The following is a 24,025-nucleotide window of genomic DNA, read 5'->3' as shown; positions in this document are numbered from 1 at the left end:
GCCTTCAAAGGGAGTACTGAGGGCAGTTAGGGCAGCCATTGCAATCTGTAACCCTAAGACTGGCCTGATGGACCTAAAAAAATCATCCTGATTTGGCAAACCCAGACCCAAAACAACAAACATTTCATGTGTCTGCTGTTAAGGATGTTAGGTTTTAAGTATCTGATATGAGAACTACAATCTGGATAACCACACAGGATTCCTGACTATCTACTAGGGAACTAGGGAGCAGAAGAATATCGCCCCAGGAAGAGGAAGGAGTGTATAGTGTTGGGAAGAGATAAAAGCTAGAATAGGAGGGGTTAATGAGAGGGAACCGGGAGAAATGGGTAGAGGCAAAGGGTACACACTTCTACCTCCCTCGCATTTTTCAAGCCCCATTACCCTCCTTTCATATTCATCAACATGATGTTGACTGGAGTTGATCACTCTCTCCAGTGTATCCTGGTCACCTGCTGGCTGCATGTTGGAATGGGCATACAGATTCATACTTGATAAGGAAGAGGGTCAGTTTCTTTTTCTTAACCAGGCACCCACAGCCCTGGCATGCAAGCCTAGGTAAAGTAGGAAATAAGGGGAGGGACAACAAACACTAAAGTCCCTTTGAAAAAATTAAATGGAAATCTGCTACTCTATTAGCTTCCTATATGTATGGAATACATATGGAGCCAAAAACTAACATGACACGAGGCTCCACCTAGACATCTTGTGCCACCAAGTTACAAATCCAGCAACAGGAATGGGTGACAACCTGTTGAGTCATTACCCAAAGGGTCCTATAGAAAACCTTGACCATCACAAGCCAGTGCCAAGACTATTGGTTGCTCTACACAATCTGATGTTCAGGACTGACTTCTGAAGATAACATTTCTGTCATCACAGGGGGGTAGGGATAGGTTGAGCCGGGGTCTAACTAGACTCTTCACACTACTAACCAGAGTTCATAATACTGGAAGGTAACCTGTCTGCTACTGGAGGGCAAAGGTAATCCTCAACATCAGTCAGCTTCAAACCCTGAAACCTACAGTAACACCTACAAAGAAGCTCAAAGGCATCTTCAAATCTAATTATAGGCGATCTAGAACTCTCATATCTTCACAGGCCCAGACATACATATAGTGCACACACAGACACGTAGGCAAAACATTCATACATGTGAAAGAAGCATTATCTTTCAATAATAACATGTTTACAGGTATGTAATACACTTATGCAGCAAATTCATCTTTTTCAAGTATATAATCTAGGAGTGCATTCTTACTATGTCATTAAATTATGCATCCCTTATACTATTGGTTTTAAAAATATTTTAAATTTGAGAAAACTCTGTGGCCATTAGAAGGTACTCTTTATTCCTCCAGATCCTACCCCCTATCAACTTGTTAGGCACCAGCTCAGCCTATCCCTCTTTAATGACAGAAGTGTTACTTTAAGTATAGGAACTTAAGATCAGGATGTGTAGAGCACACCATAGCCCATGATGTGCCTGGGTTTCATGGATGCTTTGAGTTAAGGAGTAAACTGGCTGCAATCCAATCTAACATTTGGTCTCATTCGGTTGGTTTTTGGTGTAGATGTTGTCGTCGTTGTTGTTGTCGTTGTTGTTGTTGCTGCTGCTGCTGCTGCTGCTGTTGCTTCTGACATTGTTTGATAGATTGATTGGTTTTTTGGTGTCTGGTTTTTTGAGGTTTTTGTTTGTTTAAGTGATTCCTTGTGTGAGTGATTGGTTGATTTTCAAGAAAGTTTGTCTCTGCCCACCCCCTTTCTCTCTCTCTCTCTCTCTCTCCCTCTCTCTCTCCCTCTCTCTCTCTCTCTCTCTCTCTGTCTGTGTGTGTGTGTGTGTGTGTGTGTGTGTGTGTGTGTGTGTGTGTGTGTGTGTTTGAGTGTGTGTAGCTCTGGCTCTCCTGAATCTACCTCTGTAGACTAGGCTGGCCCCAAACTCGTGAAAATCTACATGCCTCTGCTTCCTGAGTGCTGGGATAAATTTCTATGCCCCCACCAACCAGGTCATTTTGCGTATTTAACAAAAATGAAGTCATCTAATATAGAAATATCCCCTTTCTTGGTCATTAAATAATAGCTTCTTTTATCATAAGATACTGTCAATGCCTCTGTCCATCTCTAGAGACTAGTCCATTGTATCAATATGATAAACTCTGTTTACCCATTCATCATGCTGGACCATTTGGGGTTCTCTCTTTTGTCTTTTACACTTAGCAGGGCAATTATACATCAATCACAAAAAAATGAGCTTCAGACTTGCCCTCAGGACAATGTGATGGAGAAGATACCTCTACTGTGATTCACTTTTCCCAGATTATATCCACATTTTGTAGAGTTGCTTAAAATCAACCAGCATCCTAGCCTCCAAGGCTCCAGTGCTGCTGTTGAGCAGAGTCAGAGAGGATGGAAGAGTGAATTTTGGGGGCATTCCTGTAAAACTAGGTCTTCCGGATGGAACAAATGCTAGCAGTCATGAGTCCAATACAGGGGCCTTTGCTGAAAACACCCCACACAGAATGGGGCATCCTAATTCCATCAGGTACTGGAAGGAGCTCTTGAAGTTTTAAAGGGTACCAGTTGAAGACTGGTTTTCACTTGAAAAATACACTAAAAAGCTACTGATGTAATAAAGAGTATAGAAACTTGTGGCTTTCACTTAGAACATTTTAATGGGAAACTTTTTTTTAATTAACTTGAGTATTTCTTATATACATTTCGAATGTTATTCCCTTTCCTGGTTTCCAGGAAAACATCCCCCTAATCCCTGCCCCTCCCCTTCTTTATGGGTGTTCCCCTCCCCATCCTCCCCCCATTGCCGCCCTCCCCACAACAATCTAGTTCACTGGGGGTTCAGTCTTAGCAGGATCCAGGGCTTCCCCTTCCACTGGTGCTCTTACAAGGATATTCTTAATGGGAAACTCTTAATTAAAAGGCAAACAGTTTAGGTCAACACTCATAGGATGAGTCACTAGGACTAGCAGCAGAGTCCTTGACAAGAGGGAGTCCTACTTAGCAATCTCATGATAAACCCTCACAAATCAGAGGCCCACTGCTCTCCTTGGACTGTTTTACTAACAGTGCTGTGCTGGCTTTCTTTTACAACTTTACAGCGTACGCAGACCAGACTCCATAAATTGTCATGTCTGCAAACGTCATCTGCTGTTCGTGACGTCACTTTATCTCTGAAAAAAACTGAGCTTCACTAAGGATCACCTTGGACATGGATACATCTACTGTCATGGTATTGGCCTGCTGCCTGCCCGATGGCAAAGAAGGACAAATGAGTCACCTCCAGGACACTGCAGTCACAGAGACATGGATTCTCCTTGATCAAGGTTCCAATCTCCTGGATTGCATCATCTGGTAAATGCGTGAGAAGTATTTGTTCTTTTCACACATAAAATCCTGTTCACCAAAATCAGTGAGTGCACAGTGCACCCTTCAGGTGCAGACCTGACCTATTAGACTGAGAATAAATTTTAACAAACATCCATGCTCAGTGGAATCCAAACATCACATCTGTCTTCCCAAGTGGAGGATATTTATACTCATTAAATTGCAGAAATTACTAAAATACCTAAATACTGAAGGGAAACACAGGGTGGCTGGTGCCATTGTTCCGTCCTTAGGTGATGCTCCCACAGGTCCTCTGAATGCACGAAAGGGAAAGTACTGACCTCTACCTTCATCCACTCAGCAATTCCTTGTTTGAATCCTATTGACTTCTTAGTATTACTTCTCAGATTCCATGTTGTTTTTTCTTCTCTTTTACTAGGGACTTGGTATTATGTCGGTAAGTCACTCACTACAGTAATCTATCACCCCAATCTCTTAGAATCTCTACGTTTATTTGCTATAGAGATAATGAAGTCTTGAGGGAGAGATGTAAAGGAGTCATACCATTTAAAATGGAGTTACCACCTTCTCTGTACACTTTCCAGGTTGGGGTCTCTGTGTTAGTGTCTATAGCCTACAAGAAGATGATGCTTTTCTAATGAGGGTTCCAAACACAGATCTATAGCTATGACAGTCATTTCATTGATACGGATAAGAGTACTGAGTTTTCCTCTTGGCTCAGGACATACCTACTCTTAGGGTTTTGGCTGCTTTAGCAGTTTCAGGCCTGGCTTCCATCACATAGAGTGTGTCTGAAATAGAATCAGGAAAGAGAATTATTTCCATAATATGTGTTCCACTACTGTACCAGAACATCTTACGAGCCAGTAACTGGTTTACTTTGCAGTATTTGTAGCTTTGGGATAACCATGTTTGCATTTCTGTTCTGAAATCATGCAGACTACTTTATGTATCATGAATGCTACTTGGTAGGTGTGAAGCTTAATAGATAAGGCTTTTCTTGTGTTTATAGAGTAAATATACTTATTTTTATAGGAATCTATTAAGATTTTTACGAATGGTAGAGGCATCATTTTCAGCTAAATGATGATGATCATTGATTTATGCCATGTTTTAAATTTCAGGAGGTATGATTTATGAATGGATGTTTTTATTCTCTGTGCTATAGGAGTAATGTTCAGGAAGTACCATTCTGCACAGCGAAGTCAAACATATTTCCTATTTTCTCATCTGCCACATCTGTGGTATGAAGTCTTATGTTTTGTTCCATGATGCATGTGGCATTGACTTTTGTGCTTGTTCTGTGTAATGGACCAAGTTTCTGTCTTCTCCATGAAGCTGTCTCTATTCATCAGTATAATTTGTTAACGTGCTGTCAATTCCCCATATACCATGGATTTATTTTTAATTTTTATTTTTTAATTAATTAGTTAATTAATATATACTTTCCTTCAATCTCTTCTCCAAATTTTGGCTTCATATTTCCTGCTATAAATATTTTTGTTCCCCCTTCTAAGAAATACTGACACATAGACATTTTGGTTGTCCTTCTTCTTGAGCTTTATGTGATCTGTGGATTGCACCTTGGCTCATCTGAGCTTCAGGGCTACTATTCACTTATCAGTGAGTGCACACCATCTGTGTTATTTTCTGGGGTCACCTCACTCAAGATGATATTTTCTAGTTCCATCCTTTTGCCTATGAATTTCATGAAGTCATTGCTTTTTAATAGCTGAGTAGTACTGCGTTTGTGTAATTGTACCACATTCTCTGTATCCATTCTTTTGTTGATGGACTTCTGGGTTCTTTCCAGCTTCTAGCTATTAAAAATAAGGCTGCCATGGACTTACTGGAGCATGTTTGTCTGTTATATGTTGGAGCATCTATTGGCTCTATGCCCAGAAATGGGTATACCTGGGTCCTCAGGTAGTACTATGTCCAATTTTCTGAGGAAACCCCCAGCTGATTACCAGAGCAGTTGTACCAGCTCGCTATCCAAGTAACAGTGGAGGAGTGTTCTGCTTTCTCCACATTCTTGTCAGAATCTGTGGTCACCTGAGTTTTGTTCCTAGCCACTCTGAGGGGTGTGAAGTAGAATCTCAGCATTGTTTTGATTTGCATTCCCCTAATGACTAAGATTGTTGAAGAACATTTCTACAGGTACTTTTCAGTTGTTCGATATTCCTCAGCTGAGATTTCTCTGTTTAGTTCTATATCCATTTCTCTAATAGGATTATTTGGCTCTCTGGAGTCTAAGTTCTTGAGTTCTTAGTACATATTGGATATTAGACCTCTATTGAATGTAGGATTGGTAAAGACCTTTTCCCAATCTCTTGGTTGCCGTGTTGTCCTAAAGACAGTATCCTTTGCCTTAGAGAAGCTTTGCAATATTATGAGGTCCCATTTGAAAGTCCTTGAGCAGAAGCCATTGGTGTTTCTTTTCAGGAAAATTTCCGCAGAGTCCCTACGTTCGAGGCTTTTCTCCACAGTTTCCCCTCTGGCTTTGAGTGTTTTCTTTTTATGTGGATGTCCTTGATCCACTTGCCCTTGAGCTTTGCACTAGGGAAGAAGATCAATATGCATTCTTCTGGGTGCGAACTTCCAGTTGATCCAGCAACAATTATTGAAAAAGCTATCTTTTTTCTACTGTATGGTTATATTTCCTTTGTCAAACATCAAGGGACCATAGGAGTATTTGTTCATTTCGGTGTCTTCAATTCTATTACATTGATCTACCTGCTTGTCTCTGTTTTTAATACCATACAGTTTTTAAAACTATTGCTCTGTAATACAGCTTGAGGTCAAGGATGGTGATTCTATCTTTTATTGTTATTATTTCTTTATGTTGAGGATAGTTTTCTCTATCCTTGTTTTTTTTTGTTGTTATTCCAAGTGAATTTCCAAATTCATCTTTCTGACTCTATGAAGGATTGAATTGGAATTTTGATAGATTGTATTGAATCAGTAGATTGCTATCAGCAAGATAGCCATTTTTTATTTATTTACTTTTACACTTCAGATTTCATTCCCCTCCCAATCCACCCCCTGACAGTTCCACATCTAAATATTGCATACCTCCTCCCCCTACCCCTTGTCTCCTCCACAAGGATATCCCCAGCCCAGCAACTCCACCATATGTATAAGCTTCCTGGAGCCTCTAGTCTCTTGAAGGGTAGACATCTGCTTTACCTGAACCCAGACAGGGGTGTTCAATGACTCATGGCTGTCTGTGTACAAAATTATGGACAGATGCTTAATTACGTTTCCCAACCTATGAGCCTTTGAATACTGTTGCAGATTTCATTATTGCTTTACCTCTATGGTGTATTAACTCCAAATCTGTGTCGGTGAGGGCTCAAGCTGCGCTAATGTTGATGACTGTGCTGACCTACATGGCTCCTTTATATTGACCTATTAAATTAATGATGGATTTCTAAATGTCATTAAAGAATCGTGTTGGTATTCTTAGGGGATTGCACAGACTATCTAGATGAATTTTTGTGTTATGGCCACTGTCTTACGTAGGACTTTAGTTGTGTGAACAGACACCATGGCCAATGCAACTCTTAAAAGGAAACCATTTCATTAGGGCTGGTTTACAGCCTCAGAGGTTCAGACCTGTTATCATCACAGCAGGATCACTGCAGCCACCAATCAGACATGGTGAAGGAGGATCTGAGAGCTGTAGATCTTCATCTGGATGGTCCTGCAGAATACGGCCTTCTAGGCAGCTAGGATGAGTGTGTTAAACCCCTTACACACAGTCGCACACCTACTCCAACAGGGCCACTCCTACTCCAACAGGACCACGCTTCTAATAGTGCCACCCCTGAGCCAAGGAAATATAAACCATCACATCCAACTCCACCATATTAATCCTTCTGACCTAGGAGCGTGGGGCTTTTCCATATTACTGTATCTTCTTCTGTTAATTTACATTAAGTTTAGAGTTTTTACTGTACAAGTCATTCAATTCCTTGGTTATATTTAATCTATAATGTCTGTGAGAATCTGTTAGTTTGCTTATTTGCAGAGTGTGCTGGGTATTTGGATTTAGGAAACTAACTTGGTTTTATGCATTGCTTTTCCTCTAATACAATGCTGAACAATTGAATAGCTGCAGGGGAATTTTGGTGGAGGCTTTAGAGTCTTTTGTGTATATCAACCACCCAGGCCTAAATAAAGTGACATTGGCTTCATTCTTTCAAGGGTGTACATCTATCTCATTCACTTGTGCTGTTATTCTAGCTAAGACTTCAATGATTTTATTGAACAGGGGAAGATCAAATATACTTTTCACATTTCTGATTTCTGATTTAGTGTGAATGCTTGGCATAAATATTTTAGAATGATATTTGCTGTGTACCATTCTTATCTTGTCTTTATTATATTGAACTGTATCCTGGGTCTGATGGTTTGTATGTGTGAAGCCGAGGAAGTAGCAGTATTAGAAGTTGTGACCCTGTTGGAATAGGCATGTCACTGTGGGTGTGGGCTTTAAGACCCTGATCTTAGCTGCATGGCAGTCAGTCTTAAACTAACAGCCTTCACGTAAACATGTAGACTACTCAGCTATCAAAAAACAATGACTTTATGAAATTCAAAGGCAAGTGGATGGAACTGGAAAATATCCTGAGTGAGGTAACCCAATCACAGAAAAACACACATGGTATGTATGCACTCATTGATAAGTAGATATTAGCCCAAATGCTCGAATTACCCTAGATGCATAGAACACATGAAATTCAAGAGGGATGACCAAAATGTGATTGCTTCACTCCTTCGTTAAAAGGGGAACAAGAATACCCTTGGGAGGGAATAGGGATGCAAAGTTTAGAACAGAGGCTGAAGGAACACCCATTCAGAGCCTGCCCCACATGTGGCCCGTAAATATACAGCCACCAAACTAGATAAGATGGATGAAGCAAAGAAGTGCAGGCTGACAGGAACCAGATATAGATCTTTCCTGAGAGACACAGCCAGAATAAGGCAAATACATTGGCGAACACGAACAGCAAACCACTGAACTGAGAACAGGACCCCCGTTGAAGGAATCAGAGAAAGGACTGAAAGAGATTGAAGGGGATGAGACGCCATATGAACAACAATGCCAACCAACCAGAGCTTCCAGGGACTAAGCCACTACCCAAAGACTATACATGGACTGATTCTGGGCTCCAACTGCATAGGTAGCAATGAATAGCCTAGTAAGAGCACCAGTGGAAGGGGAAGCCCTTGGTCCTGCCATGACTGAACCCCCAGTGAACGTGATTATTGGGGGGAGGGCAGTAACAGGGGAAGATGGGGAGGGTAACACCCATATAGTAGGGGAAGGGGAGTGGTTGGGGGATTTGGCCCAGAAACCGGCAAAGGGAATAACAGTTGAAATTTAAATAAGAAATACCCAAGTTAATAAAGATGGAGGAAAAAATACTGAATAAAAGAAAGGAATGTAAACCATTGAGGCACGTTGTAAACCTGTCACTAGAATTCATTAATTAAATATTAATTCTATGTGCATATTGTTTAAACATCTGTGTTTCTTTCTTTTTTTTTTTTTGAAATTTCAAAGTAGTTTTTATTTGCATTTCCTTGATGCTAAGGATATTGAATGTTTTTTTCTTTCTTTTTTATTTTTTTCTTTTTTTTTTTTAATTTTTCTTTTTTTTTTTTATTAACTTGAGTATTTCTTATATACATTTCAAGTGTTATTCCCTTTCCCGGTTTCCGGACAAACATCACCCTCCCCCCTCCCCTTCCTTATGGGTGTTCCCCTCCCAAACCTCCCCCCATTGCCACCCTCCCCACATAGTCTAGTTCACTGGGGGTTCAGTCTTAGCAGGACCCAGGGCTTCCCCTTCCACTGGTGCTCTTACTAGGATATTCATTGCTACCTATGGGGACAGAGTCCAGGGTCAGTCCATGTATAGTCTTTAGGTAGTGGCTTAGTCCCTGGAAGCTCTGGTTCCTTGACATTGTTGTACTTTTGGGGTCTCGAGCACGTTCAAGCTCTTCCAGTTCTTTCTCTGATTGCTTCAACGGGGGACCTATTCTCAGTTCAGTGGTTTGCTGCTGGCATTCGCCTCTGTATTTGCTGTATTCTGCCTGTGTCTCTCAGGAGAGATCTACATCCGGCTCCTGTCAGTCTGCACTTCTTTGCTTCATCCATCTTGTCTAATTGGGTGGCTGTATATGTATGGGCCACCTGTGGGGCAGGCTCTGAATGGGTGTTCCTTCAGTCTCTGTTTTAATCTTTGCCTCTCCCTTCCCTGCCAAGGGTATTCTTTTTCCTCATTTAAAGAAGGAGTGAAGCATTCACATTTTGATCATCCGTCTTGAGTTTCCTTTGTTCTAGGGATCAAGGGTAATTCAAGCATTTGGGCTAATAGCCACTTATCAATGAGTGCATACCATGTATGTCTTTCTGTGAGTGGGTTAGCTCACTCAGGATGATATTTTCCAGTTTCCATTTGCCTACGAATTTCATAAACTCGTTGTTTTTGATAGCTGAGTAATATTCCATTGTGTAGATGTACCACATTTTCTGTATCCATTCCTCTGTTGAAGGGCATCTGGGTTCTTTCCAGTTTCTGGCTATTATAAATAAGGCTGCGATGAACATAGTGGAGCACGTGTCTCTTTTATATGTTGAGGCATCTTTTGGGTATATGCCCAAGAGAGGTATGGCTGGATCCTCAGGCAGTTCAATGTCCAATTTTCTGAGGAACCTCCACACTGATTTCCAGAATGGTTTTACCAGTCTGCAATCCCACCAACAATGGAGGAGTGTTCCTCTTTCTCCACATCCTCGCCAGCATCTGATGTCACCTGAGTTTTTGATCTTAGCCAATCGCACTGGTGTGAGGTGAAATCTCAGGGTTGTTTTGATTTGCATTTCCCTTATGACTAAAGATGTTGAACATTTCTTTAGGTGTTTCTCAGCCATTCGGCATTCCTCAGCTGTGAATTCTTTGTTTAGCTCTGAACCCCATTTTTTAATAGGGTTATTTGTTTCCCTGCGGTCTAACTTCTTGAGTTCTTTGTATATTTTGGATATAAGGCCTCTATCTGTTGTAGGATTGGTAAAGATCTTTTCCCAATCTGTTGGTTGCCGTTTTGTCCTAACCACAGTGTCCTTTGCCTTACAGAAGCTTTGCAGTTTTAGGAGATCCCATTTGTCGATTCTTGATCTTAGAGCATAAGCCATTGGTGTTTTGTTCAGGAAATTTTTTCCAGTGCCCATGTGTTCCAGATGCTTCCCTAGTTTTTCTTCTATTAGTTTGAGTGTGTCTGGTTTGATGTGGAGGTCCTTGATCCACTTGGACTTAAGCTTTGTACAGGGTGATAAGCATGGATCGATCTGCATTCTTCTACATGTTGACCTCCAGTTGAACCAGCACCATTTGCTGAAAATGCTATCTTTTTTCCATTGGATGGTTTTGGCTCCTTTGTCAAAAATCAAGTGACCATAGGTGTGTGGGTTCATTTCTGGGTCTTCAATTCTATTCCATTGGTCTATCTGTCTGTCTCTGTACCAATACCATGCAGTTTTTATCACTATTGCTCTGTAATACTGCTTGAGTTCAGGGATAGTGATTCCCCCTGAAGTCCTCTTATTGTTGAGGATAGCTTTAGCTATCCTGGGTTTTTTGTTATTCCAGATGAATTTGCAAATTGTTCTGTCTAACTCTTTGAAGAATTGGATTGGTATTTTGATGGGGATTGCATTGAATCTGTAGATTGCTTTTGGTAAAATGGCCATTTTTACTATATTAATCCTGCCAATCCATGAGCATGGGAGATCTTTCCATCTTCTGAGGTCTTCTTCAATTTCTTTCCTCAGTGTCTTGAAGTTCTTATTGTACAGATCTTTTACTTGCTTGGTTAAAGTCACACCGAGGTACTTTATATTATTTGGGTCTATTATGAAGGGTGTCGTTTCCCTAATTTCTTTCTCGGCTTGTTTCTCTTTTGTATAGAGGAAGGCAACTGATTTATTTGAGTTAATTTTATACCCAGCCACTTTGCTGAAGTTGTTTATCTGCTTTAGTAGTTCTCTGGTGGAACTTTTGGGATCACTTAAATATACTATCATGTCGTCTGCAAATAGTGATATTTTGACCTCTTCTTTTCCGATCTGTATCCCCTTGATCTCCTTTTGTTGTCTGATTGCTCTGGCTAGCACTTCAAGAACTATATTGAATAAGTAGGGAGAGAGTGGGCAGCCTTGTCTAGTCCCTGATTTTAGTGGGATTGCTTCAAGTTTCTCTCCATTTAGTTTAATGTTAGCAACTGGTTTGCTGTATATGGCTTTTACTATGTTTAGGTATGGGCCTTGAATACCTATTCTTTCCAGGACTTTTATCATGAAGGGGTGTTGAATTTTGTCAAATGCTTTCTCAGCATCTAATGAAATGATCATGTGGTTCTGTTCTTTCAGTTTGTTTATATGATGGATCACATTGATGGTTTTCCTTATATTAAACCATCCCTGCATGCCTGGGATGAAGCCTACTTGATCATGGTGGATGATTGTTTTGATGTGCTCTTGAATTCGGTTTGCCAGAATTTTATTGAGTATTTTTGCGTCGATATTCATAAGGGAAATTGGTCTGAAGTTCTCTTTCTTTGTTGGGTCTTTGTGTGGTTTAGGTATAAGAGTAATTGTGGCTTCATAGAAGGAATTCGGTTGTGGCTCCATCTGTTTCAATTTTGTGGAATAATTTGGATAATGTTGGTATAAGGTCTTCTATGAAGGTTTGATAGAATTCTGCACTAAACCCGTCTGGACCTGGGCTCTTTTTGGTTGGGAGACCTTTAATGACTGCTTCTATTTCCTTAGGAGTTATGGGGTTGTTTAACTGGTTTATCTGTTCCTGATTTAACTTCGATACCTGGTATCTGTCTAGGAAATTGTCCATTTCCTGAAGATTTTCAAATTTTGTTGAATATAGGTTTTTATAGTAAGATCTGATGATTTTTTGAATTTCCTCTGAATCTGTAGTTATGTCTCCCTTTTCATTTCTGATTTTGTTAATTTGGACACACTCTCTGTGTCCTCTCGTTAGTCTGGCTAAGGGTTTATCTATCTTGTTGATTTTCTCAAAGAACCAACTTTTGGTTCTGTTGATTCTTTCTATGGTCCTTTTTGTTTCTACTTGGTTGATTTCAGCTCTGAGTTTGATTATTTCCTGCCTTCTACTCCTCCTGGGTGTATTTGCTTCTTTTTGTTCTAGAGCTTTTAGGTGTGCTGTCAAGCTGCTGACATATGCTCTTTCCTGTTTCTTTCTGCAGGCACTCAGCGCTATGAGTTTTCCTCTTAGCACAGCTTTCATTGTGTCCCATAAGTTTGGGTATGTTGTACCTTCATTTTCATTAAATTCTAAAAAGTTTTTAATTTCTTTCTTTATTTCTTCCTTGACCAGGTTATCATTGAGTAGAGCATTGTTCAATTTCCACGTATATGTGGGCATTCTTCCCTTATTGTTATTGAAGACCAGTTTTAGGCCGTGGTGGTCCGATAGCACGCATGGGATTATTTCTATCTTTCTGTACCTGTTGAGGCCCGTTTTTTGACCAATTATATGGTCAATTTTGGAGAAAGTACCATGAGGAGCTGAGAAGAAGGTATATCCTTTTGCTTTAGGATAGAATGTTCTATAAATATCCGTTAAGTCCATTTGGCTCATGACTTCTCTTAGTCTGTCTACATCTCTGTTTAATTTCTGTTTCCATGATCTGTCCATTGATGAGAGTGGGGTGTTGAAATCTCCCACTATTATTGTGTGAGGTGCAATGTGTGTTTTGAGCTTTAGTAAGGTTTCTTTTACATATGTAGGTGCCCTTTTATTTGGGGCATAGATATTTAGGATTGAGACTTCATCTTGGTGGATTTTTCCTTTGATGAATATGAAGTGTCCTTCCTTATCTTTTTTGATGACTTTTAGTTGAAAATTGATTTTATTTGATATTAGAATGGCTACTCCAGCTTGCTTCTTCTGACCATTTGCTTGGAAAATTGTTTTCCAGCCTTTCACTCTGAGGTAATGTCTCTCTTTGTCTCTGAGGTGTGTTTCCTGTAGGCAGCAGAATGCAGGGTCCTCGTTGCGTATCCAGTTTGTTAATCTATGTCTTTTTATTGGGGAGTTGAGGCCATTGATATTGAGAGATATTAAGGAATAGTGATTATTGCTTCCCGTTAAATTCATATTTGGATGTGAGGTTATGTTTGTGTGCTTTCATTCTCTTTGTTTTGTTGCCAAGATGATTAGTTTCTTGCTTCTAGGGTATAGCTTGCCTCCTTATGTTGGGCTTTACCCTTTATTATCCTTTGTAGTGCTGGATTTGTAGAAAGATATTGTGTAAATTTGGTTTTGTCATGGAATATCTTGGTTTCTCCATCTATGTTAATTGAGAGTTTTGCAGGATACAGTAACCTGGGCTGGCATTTGTGTTCTCTTAGGGTCTGTATGACATCTGTCCAGGATCTTCTGGCCTTCATAGTTTCTGGCGAAAAGTCTGGTGTGATTCTGATAGGTCTGCCTTTATATGTTACTTGACCTTTTTCCCTTACTGCTTTTAATATTCTTTCTTTATTTTGTGCGTTTGGTGTTTTGACAATTATGTGACGGGAGGTGTTTCTTTTCTGGTCCAATCTATTTGGAGTTCTGTAGGCTTCTTGTATGCCTATGGGTATCTCTTTTTTTAGGTTAGGGAAGTTTTCTTCTATGATTTTGTTGAAGATATTTACTGGTCCTTTGAGCTGGGAGTCTTCACTCTCTTCTATACCTATTATCCTTAGGTTTGATCTTCTCATTGAGTCCTGGATTTCCTGTATGTTTTGGACCAGTAGCTTTTTCCGCTTTACATTATCTTTGACAGTTGAGTCAATGATTTCTATGGAATCTTCTGCTCCCGAGATTCTCTCTTCCATCTCTTGAATTCTGTTGGTGAAGCTTGTATCTACAGCTCCTTGTCTTTTCTTTTGATTTTCTATATCCAGGGTTGTTTCCATGTGTTCTTTCTTGATTGCTTCTATTTCCATTTTTAATTCCTTCAACTGTTTGATTGTGTTTTCCTGGAATTCTTTCAGGGATTTTTGCGATTCCTCTCTGTGGGCTTCTACTTGTTCTCTAAGGGAGTTCTTTATGTCTTTCTTGAAGTCCTCCAGCATCATGATCAAATATGATTTTGAAACTAGGTCTTGCTTTTCTGGTGTGTTTGGATATTCCGTGTTTGCTTTGGTGGGAGAATTGGGCTCCGATGATGCCATGTAGTCTTGGTTTCTGTTGCTTGGGTTCCTGTGCTTGCCTCTCGCCATCAGATTATCTCTAGTGTTACTTTGTTCTGCTATTTCTGACAGTGGCTAGACTGTCCTATAACCTGTGTGTCAGGAGTGCTGTAGACCTGTTTTCCTGTTTTCTTTCAGCCAGTTATGGGGACAGAGTGTTCTGTTTTCGGGCGTGTAGTTTTTCCTCTCTACAGGTCTTCAGCTGTTCCTGTGGGCCTGTGTCTTGAGTTCACCAGGCAGGTTTCTTGCAGGGGAAAAATTGGTCCTACCTGTGGTTCCAAGGCTCAAGTTTGGTCGTGGGGTACTGCCTAAGTCCTCTCCGCTGTGGCAGCAACCGGGAAAATCTGTGCCGCTCCTTCCGGGAGCCTCCGTGCACCAGGGTTTCAGATGACGTTTGGTGTTTTCCTCTGGCGCCTGGATGTGCACAGAGTGCAGTCTCTTCTGGTTTACCAGGCGTGTCCGCCTCTCTGAAGGTTCAGCTCTCCCTCCCACGGGATTTGGGTGCAGAGAACTGTTTATCCCTTCTGTTTCCTTCAGGTTCCGGCAGTGTCTCAGGCGCAGGGGTCCTGCCCCTCCCGGTCCCTCCCCTACGGGAACCCAGAGGCCTTATACAGTTGCCTCTTGGGCCAGGGATGTGGGCAGGGGTGGGCAGTGTTGGTGGTCTCCTCCGCTCTGCAGCCTCAGGAGTGCCCACCTGATCAGGCGGTGAGGTCTCTCTCCCACGGGGTTTCCTGTGTTTCTTTCAATGGTAAAATGTGATCATATTCACAATGAGGCATTTCCTTTCATTTTACTGACGTTTCTTGTTGCTATTGTCAATATAATTGAAATAAGGTGAGGTTGGACTCTTGAATGGACACACAAGGCAGGGCCTTGTTTTCACATTACACACTCTTCTGCTTTATCAGGAGCTCTGAAGAATTAGCTACCGTATGCAGAAAAACCGTGGACTAAACCCTTCTGAAAATGTGCTGTCAACAGAAACAAAATCCTGCGCTTCCTTCACTACATGATTTTTATAAAGCTATTAGAATAAATTGATGAAGTTCCTCATCACAAACATCTCCCCATTTGATTTCAAGCAGGCATGGTAACAGGATCGGCTCTGCATGGCAAACCTGAGGTCTGAATGATGTAGGAGGAGGAGCCTGAGGCAGAGATGGATCTTTGCTCTCGGCATGATTTATTGTGTGCTGTCTCCAGGTTTATCATGTCCCTATTTATGATATCAGTGTGTGAGGGTTGTGGATTTTGGAAATTTTTCTGTTTAATCTTAATTGAATACTGTTGGATAATTGAAAGACTGTGTGAATTTTCTCTTGATAACTGACACACTGTTGAAGATTCCTATGCATGATTTACTGGTTGTGTTCATTTCCTTTGTATGCATGACAGGCACTTAGCTTTTCCTATGGATGACTCTCACGCAATGTATGTGATCTGTGGATGACTGACAGACTGTGCGTGTTTCTAATAGATGACTGAGAGGCTGTTGACTTTACTGTGGCTGTTTGAAAGGATATTGAAATTTCTTATAAATGGTTCTAAGGCTATGGGCAATTCCTATGGGTTATTGATAGGATGTAGATTTTTCCCCCAGATGACTACCAAGTTGGGGGTGTGCCATGTAGCTGACAAACAGGCAACTCTTTCCTACACATGATTGACAGGTTGTTGGTTTTTCCTATGAATGCCTTACAGGTTGTGGGTACTTTCTATGGATGATTTCATGTAGCAGTCATTTACCATGGAGGACTGACTGAAAGTCTGTGCATATTTGTTATGCATACTGAACAATGGTAGATACATACTATGTATGGTTGACAGGCTTTGGCTATTTCTTATCAATGATGGACAGGGTGTAGGTATTTCCTATGAATGACAGATAGAGTGTGGGCTTGTCCTTTGGACAAGTGACAAAGTTGGTATATGTTTCCTGGGGCTGAGTGATAGGCTGTTGACACTACCTATGAATAATCCACAGGCTTTGAGATATGTTGTGAAAGACTGACAGGCTGTGGGTCTCTCCATTGAATGACTGGCTATGGGAGTTTCTAATGTATGACTGACCGGCTCTGAGAGGTTTCTATATAAGTTAGTCGCCATGTCCTGTGGGTGATTAACAGACTATGGCCATTTGTTATGTCTGATTGACAGACTGTGATAATTTCTTCTGGATGACTGACAGGTTTTGTGAGTTGCTGGTAGATGATTGACAGGGTGAGGGGATTTCCAGTGGATGACTGACAGGACATGGGCAATTCTTATGGATGGTAGCCAGGCTGTGGGCTTTTACTTTGGATGATGTAGGTGTTGGGGACAGATTTTTGATAAGCTGTATGACTTGTGGGTGACTGACATGTTGTGCTTCTTAAGCTAGATGATTGATACATCATAGGCATGACCTACAGATGCAGATCTGCAGACCAATTGTTTCACTGTAAATTTTATAAACAAATGAAAATTGAAATCCCCAGTCACCAATACTTTGACTTTTTCAATCCAAATTTCATTTTTTATGCCCATGATTAAGCTTTCTATATTTGCTACCATTAGGATCACAACATATTGCTTAGGTAATAAATAAAGTATCCATGTTAACCCGGGAGCAAAAATGTAGCAAAGCAGGACCTTGCATTTTGTTTTAAAATGGTCAATGTATCCCTGGACTTACACTAAATTTGGTAAATATAAGTAGAAGGAGATAAACTATGGCATCCAATCTCCTATATATGAGATTCAAAAAGGTTTCAGCAAAATGAAATGAGAGTTCCAAAAAGCAAGGGTCATTTCATGCTATATTTACATTTATATGATGTAAGGAAGCTTGACTGGGCAGAGAAACATAAAGGTTTAAGAATGGGAAGACCTTGAGTTATATTTTTTTTTCGGAGCTGGGGACCGAACCCAGGACCTTGTGCTTGCTAGGCAAGGGCTCTACCACTGAGCCAAATCCCCAACCTGACCTTGAGATATATTAAAATGTGTATTATACACAATAGACATTTAATTACATGTGAGGAATAAATGGACTGACAGAATGAAAAACTATAGTTGGACAAATCAGAGTTTGAAGAAAATATTCAATAAGCATAAGAATATTTTCAAACTATAATTCATTCTTGTATTATTTATATGAAGCTCTACCTTAACAACTAATAAACACCTTAAAATAACAAAATGATTATGAAGCATGTGGACTTCGGAAAATATGCTGGTGTGCTATCAATTCCCCTTCAAGCAAAAAAATATGAAATATGAATGAGGGCCTAGCCCATCACACTGCTCCCTGATCTCAAATCCCATGGAGAAGAGAGCTAAACACCAAGAAGTATGGAACATCCTGAGACCACAGGACAGACAGACACATCTGTCCACTTTCAACACCACATTCTCATCAATGGACAGATAAGAGAAACAGAAATTAAACAGCGACATAGAGAAACTAACAGAAGTTATATACTAAATGGATTTAACAAATATTTATAGAACATTAAATAATAAAACAAAAGGATTTACATTCTTCTCAGTACCTCATAGTACCTCCTCGAAAATTGACCATATAATTTGTCAAAAAAATAGGCATCAACAGATACAGGAAGATAGAAATAATTCTATTAGTCCTATCAGATCACCATGGACAAAGGCTGGTCTTCAATAAAAACAATAATGGCAGAATGCCCTCAGATACATTGAAGTTTAACAACACACTACTCAATGAAAACTTGGTCAAGGAAGAATTAATGATAGAAATTAAAGATTTCTTAGCACTTCCTTCGGATGCAAGTTACTAGATGACTGCTTCTTGGCCTCGCCAGGAAACTATTTATTTCCTCTGGGATCAAATAGAATTTTATAAGAACATAATGGATGGAGAGGAGAAAACCTATGGTGGCTGTGAAGGCCCTGATGCCATGTATGTGAAATTAATATCTTCTGATGGTCATGAATTTATTGTAAAAAGAGAACATGCATTAACATCAGGAACAATAAAGGCCATGTTGAGTGGTCCAGGTCAGTTTGCGGAGAATGAAACCAATGAGGTCAACTTTAGAGAGATCCCTTCACATGTGCTATCGAAAGTGTGCATGTATTTTACCTACAAGGTCCGCTATACTAACAGCTCCACTGAAATTCCTGAATTCCCAACTGCACCTGAAATTGCACTGGAACTGCTGATGGCCGTGAACTTCTTAGATTGTTAAATAAGATAAATTATAATAAACTGCTAATTTTTTTCAGTATTTAATACCTGTAGTTCAGTTAGTAATTTTTTCACATATAGCATGTTGCCTTTATGAAATTGAACGCTAAAGTTAATTGCTGAGCAGATTTCTTCTGTCATTTGCATAGCAGAGTTGAAATTTGTTTGCTACATCAACAAATTAAGGAAGTTTCACAAGCCAAAAAATAAATAAATAATGCCAGTTTTAAAAAAAAGATTTCTTAGAATTTAATGAAAATGAAGATACAACACACCCAAACATTTAGGACACAGTGAGAGCAGTACTAAAAGGAAAACTCATAGCTCTGAGTGCCGCCAAAAGAAACAGGAGAGAGCATACTCAGCAGCTTGACAGCACATCTAAAAAGTCTAGAGCCAAAAGAAGTAAATACACACAAGAGGAATAGAAGGGAAGAAATAATAAAACTAAGAGCTAAAATCATCCAAGTTTAAAAAAAAAAGAGTACACAAAGAATCAACAAAAGCAGGAGCTGGTTCTTCGACAAAATCAACAAGATAGATAAACCCTTAGCAAGAATACCCAGAGTGTATCCAAATTAACAAAACCAGAAGGGAAAAGGGAGACATAACAAAAAAAATCTGAGGAAATTAAAAATATCAACAAATCCTACTACAAAAGCATATATTCAACAAAACTGGAAAATCTGGAGGAAATAGACAATTTTCTAGACAAATACAAGGTACTAAAGTTAAATCAGAAACAGATAAACATCTAAACAACACCATAATTCCTAAAGAAGTAGAAGCAGTTATTAAGAGTCTCCCAATCAAAGAGAACCCAGGACTCCATGAATTTACTGCAGAATTCTATCAGGCCTTCATAGAAGACCTCATATCAATACTGTCCAGATTAGTTCCCAAAACAGAAATAGGCAGAGCACTACCAAATTCCTTCTTTGAAACGACAGTTACTCTTATAACTAAACCACACAAAAATCCAACAAAGAAAGAGAACTTGAGACCATTTACCCTTATGATTATTGATGTAAAAATACTCAATAAAAATCTTGCAAAGTGAATGCAAGAACACATCAAAATAATCACACATCATGATCAGTTAGGCTTCAGCCCAAGGATGAAAGGATGGTCCAATATACTAAACGATAACCTGGGCAAGGAAGAAATAAAGAAAGAAATTAAAGACTTCTTAGAATTTAATGAAAATGAAGGTACGACATGCCCACACGTATGGGACACAATTAAAGCTGTGCTAAGAGGAAAACTCATAGTTCTTAGTGCCTGCAGAAGGAAACAGGAGAGAGCCTATATCAGCAGCTTGACAGCACACCTAAAAGCTCTAGAACAAAAAGAAGCAAATACACCCAGGAGGAGTAGAAGGCAGGAAATAATCAAACTCAGAGCTGAAATCAACCAAGTAGAAGAAAAGAGGACCATAGAAAGAAACAACAGAACCAAAAGTTGGTTCTTTGAGAAAATCAACGGGACAGATAAACCCTTAGCCAGACTAACGAGAGGACACAGAGAGTGTGTCCAAATTAACAAAATCAGAAATGAAAAGGGAGACACACTACAGATTCAGAGGAAATTAAAAAAATCATCAGATCTTATTATAAAAGCCTATATTCAACAAAACTTGAAAATCGGCAGGAAATGGACAATTTCCTAGACAGATACCAGGTACCGAAGTTAAATCAGGAACAGATAAACCAGTTAAACAACCCCATAACTCCTAAGGAAATAGAAGCAGTCATTAAAGGTCTCCCAACCCACTCCTGAGGCTGCAGAGCGGAAGAGACCACCAACACTGCTCACCCCTGCCCACATCCCTGGCCCAAGAGGAAACTGTATAAGGCCTCTGGGCTCCCGTGGGGGAGGGCCCAGGAGCGGCAGGACCCCTGCCAGAGACACCGCCGGACCCTGAAGGAAACAGACCGGATAAACAGTTCTCTGCACCCAAATCCCGTGGGAGGGAGAGCTAAACCTTCAGAGAGGCAGACAGGCCTGGGAAACCAGAAGAGACTGCTCCCTGCACACACATCTCGGACGCCAGAGGAAAAAGCCAAAGACCATCTGTAACCCTGGTGCACTGAAGCTCCCGGAAGGGGCGGCACAGGTCTTCCTGGTTGCTGCCGCTGCAGAGAGCCCCTGGGCAGCACCCCACGAGCGAACTTGAGCTTCGGGACCACAGGTAAGACCAAATTTTCTGCTGCAAGAAAGCTGCCTGGTCAGCTTGGGACACACGGAAGCAGAATTTCTCTAGAACCGGGCACGTTCTGTGTTTACCGGAAGTCCCACACCCGCGGATCCCGGCCCGCAGCAGCTCTCTGCTCCCAGACCCGGTGAGAGAGAGACCCAACCGCCTGGTCAGGTGGGCACTCCTGAGGCTGCAGAGCGGAAGAGACCACCAACACTGCTCACCCCTGCCCACATCCCTGGCCCAAGAGGAAACTGTATAAGGCCTCTGGGCTCCCGTGGGGGAGGGCCCAGGAGCGGCAGGACCCCTGCCAGAGACACCGCCGGACCCTGAAGGAAACAGACCGGATAAACAGTTCTCTGCACCCAAATCCCGTGGGAGGGAGAACTAAACCTTCAGAGAGGCAGACAAGCCTGGGAAACCAGAAGAGACTGCTCCCTGCACACACATCTCGGACGCCAGAGGAAAAAGCCAAAGACCATCTGTAACCCTGGTGCACTGAAGCTCCCGGAAGGGGCTGCACAGGTCTTCCTGGTTGCTGCCGCTGCAGAGAGCCCCTGGACAGCACCCCACGAGCAAACCTGAGCCTCGGGACCACAGGTAAGACCAAATTTTCTGCTGCAAGAAAGCTGCCTGGTGAACTCAAGACACAGGCCCACAGGAACAGCTGAAGACCTGAAGAGAGGAAAAAGTACACGCCCGAAAGCAGAACACTCTGTCCCCATAACTGACTGAAAGAGAGGAAAACAGGTCTACAACACTCCTGACACACAGGCTTATAGGACAGTCTAGGCACTGTCAGAAATAGCAGAACAAAGTAACACTAGAGATAATCTGATGGCGAGAGGCAAGCGCAGGAACCCAAGCAACAGAAACCAAGACTACATGCCATCATCGGAGCCCAATTCTCCCACCAAAACAAACATGGAATATCCAAACACACCAGAAAAGCAAGATCTAGTTTCAAAATCATATTTGATCATGATGCTGGAGGACTTCAAGAAAGACCTGAACACACTTAGGGAAGCACAGGAAAACATTAATAAACAAGTAAAAGCCTACAGAGAGGAATCGCAAAAATCACTGAAAGAATTCCAGGAAAACACAATCAAACAGTTGAAGGAATTAAAAATGGAAATAGAAGCAATCAAGAAAGAACACATGGAAACAACCCTGGATATAGAAAACCAAAAGAAGAGACAAGGAGCTGTAGATACAAGCTTCACCAACAGAATACAAGAGATGGAAGAGAGAATCTCAGGAGCAGAAGATTCCATAGAAATCATTGACTCAACTGTCAAAGATAATGTAAAGCGGAAAAAGCTACTGGTCCAAAACATACAGGAAATCCAGGACTCAATGAGAAGATCAAACCTAAGGATAATAGGTATAGAAGAGAGTGAAGACTCCCAGCTCAAAGGACCAGTAAATATCTTCAACAAAATCATAGAAGAAAACTTCCCTAACCTAAAAAAAGAGATACCCATAGACATACAAGAAGCCTACAGAACTCCAAATAGATTGGACCAGAAAAGAAACACCTCCCGTCACATAATTGTCAAAACACCAAACGCACAAAATAAAGAAAGAATATTAAAAGCAGTAAGGGAAAAAGGTCAAGTAACATATAAAGGGAGACCTATCAGAATCACACCAGACTTCTCGCCAGAAACTATGAAGGCCAGAAGATCCTGGACTGATGTTATACAGACCCTAAGAGAACACAAATGCCAGCCCAGATTACTGTATCCAGCAAAACTCTCAATTAACATTGATGGAGAAAACAAGATATTCCATGACAAAACCAAATTTACACAATATCTTTCTACAAATCCAGCACTACAAAGGATAATAAAGGGTAAAGCCCAACATAAGGAGGCAAGCTATACCCTAGAAGAAGCAAGAAACTAATCGTCTTGGCAACAAAACAAAGAGAATGAAAGCACACAAACATAACCTCACATCCAAATATGAATATAACGGGAAGCAATAATCACTATTCTTTAATATCTCTCAATATCAATGGCCTCAACTCCCCAATAAAAAGACATAGATTAACAAACTGGATACGCAACGAGGACCCTGCATTCTGCTGCCTACAGGAAACACACCTCAGAGACAAAGACAGACACTACCTCAGAGTGAAAGGCTGGAAAACAACTTTCCAAGCAAATGGTCAGAAGAAGCAAGCTGGAGTAGCCATTCTAATATCAAATAAAATCAATTTCCAACTAAAAGTCATCAAAAAAGATAAGGAAGGACACTTCATATTCATCAAAGGAAAAATCCACCAAGATGAAGTCTCAATCCTAAATATCTATGCCCCAAATACAAGGGAACCTACATACGTAAAAGAAACCTTACTAAAGCTCAAAACACACATTGCACCTCACACAATAATAGTGGGAGATTTCAACACCCCACTCTCATCAATGGACAGATCATGGAAACAGAAATTAAACAGTGATGTAGACAGACTAAGAGAAGTCATGAGCCAAATGGACTTAACGGATATTTATAGAACATTCTATCCTAAAGCAAAAGGATATACCTTCTTCTCAGCTCCTCATGGTACTTTCTCCAAAATTGACCATATAATTGGTCAAAAAACGGGCCTCAACAGGTACAGAAAGATAGAAATAATCCCATGCGTGCTATCGGACCACCACGGCCTAAAACTGGTCTTCAATAACAATAAGGGAAGAATGCCCACATATACGTGGAAAATGAACAATGCTCTACTCAATGATAACCTGGTCAAGGAAGAAATAAAGAAAGAAATTAAAAACTTTTTAGAATTTAATGAAAATGAAGATACAACATACTCAAACTTATGGGACACAATGAAAGCTGTGCTAAGAGGAAAACTCATAGCGCTGAGTGCCTGCAGAAAGAAACAGGAAAGAGCATATGTCAGCAGCTTGACAGCACACCTAAAAGCTCTAGAACAAAAAGAAGCAAATACACCCAGGAG

General features: G+C 40.7%; 1 protein-coding gene and 1 pseudogene across 1 annotated transcript in view; one reads left to right on the top strand and one right to left on the bottom strand.

Annotated features, from left to right (window-relative positions):
• Poteml2 (POTE ankyrin domain family member M like 2) overlaps nt 1–24,025 on the bottom strand; it is a 464,489-nt gene that overhangs the window by 273,392 nt on the left and 167,072 nt on the right.
• Nucleotides 18,487–18,855, top strand: LOC148000432 (elongin-C pseudogene; annotated as a pseudogene).

This window comes from Rattus norvegicus, chromosome 16 (genome assembly GCF_021556685.1).
Source record: "Rattus norvegicus strain SHRSP/BbbUtx chromosome 16, alternate assembly SHRSP_T2T, whole genome shotgun sequence".
In the NCBI taxonomy this organism is placed as follows: domain Eukaryota; kingdom Metazoa; phylum Chordata; class Mammalia; order Rodentia; family Muridae; genus Rattus; species Rattus norvegicus.
This window is presented reverse-complemented; position numbering and strand designations above follow the sequence as displayed.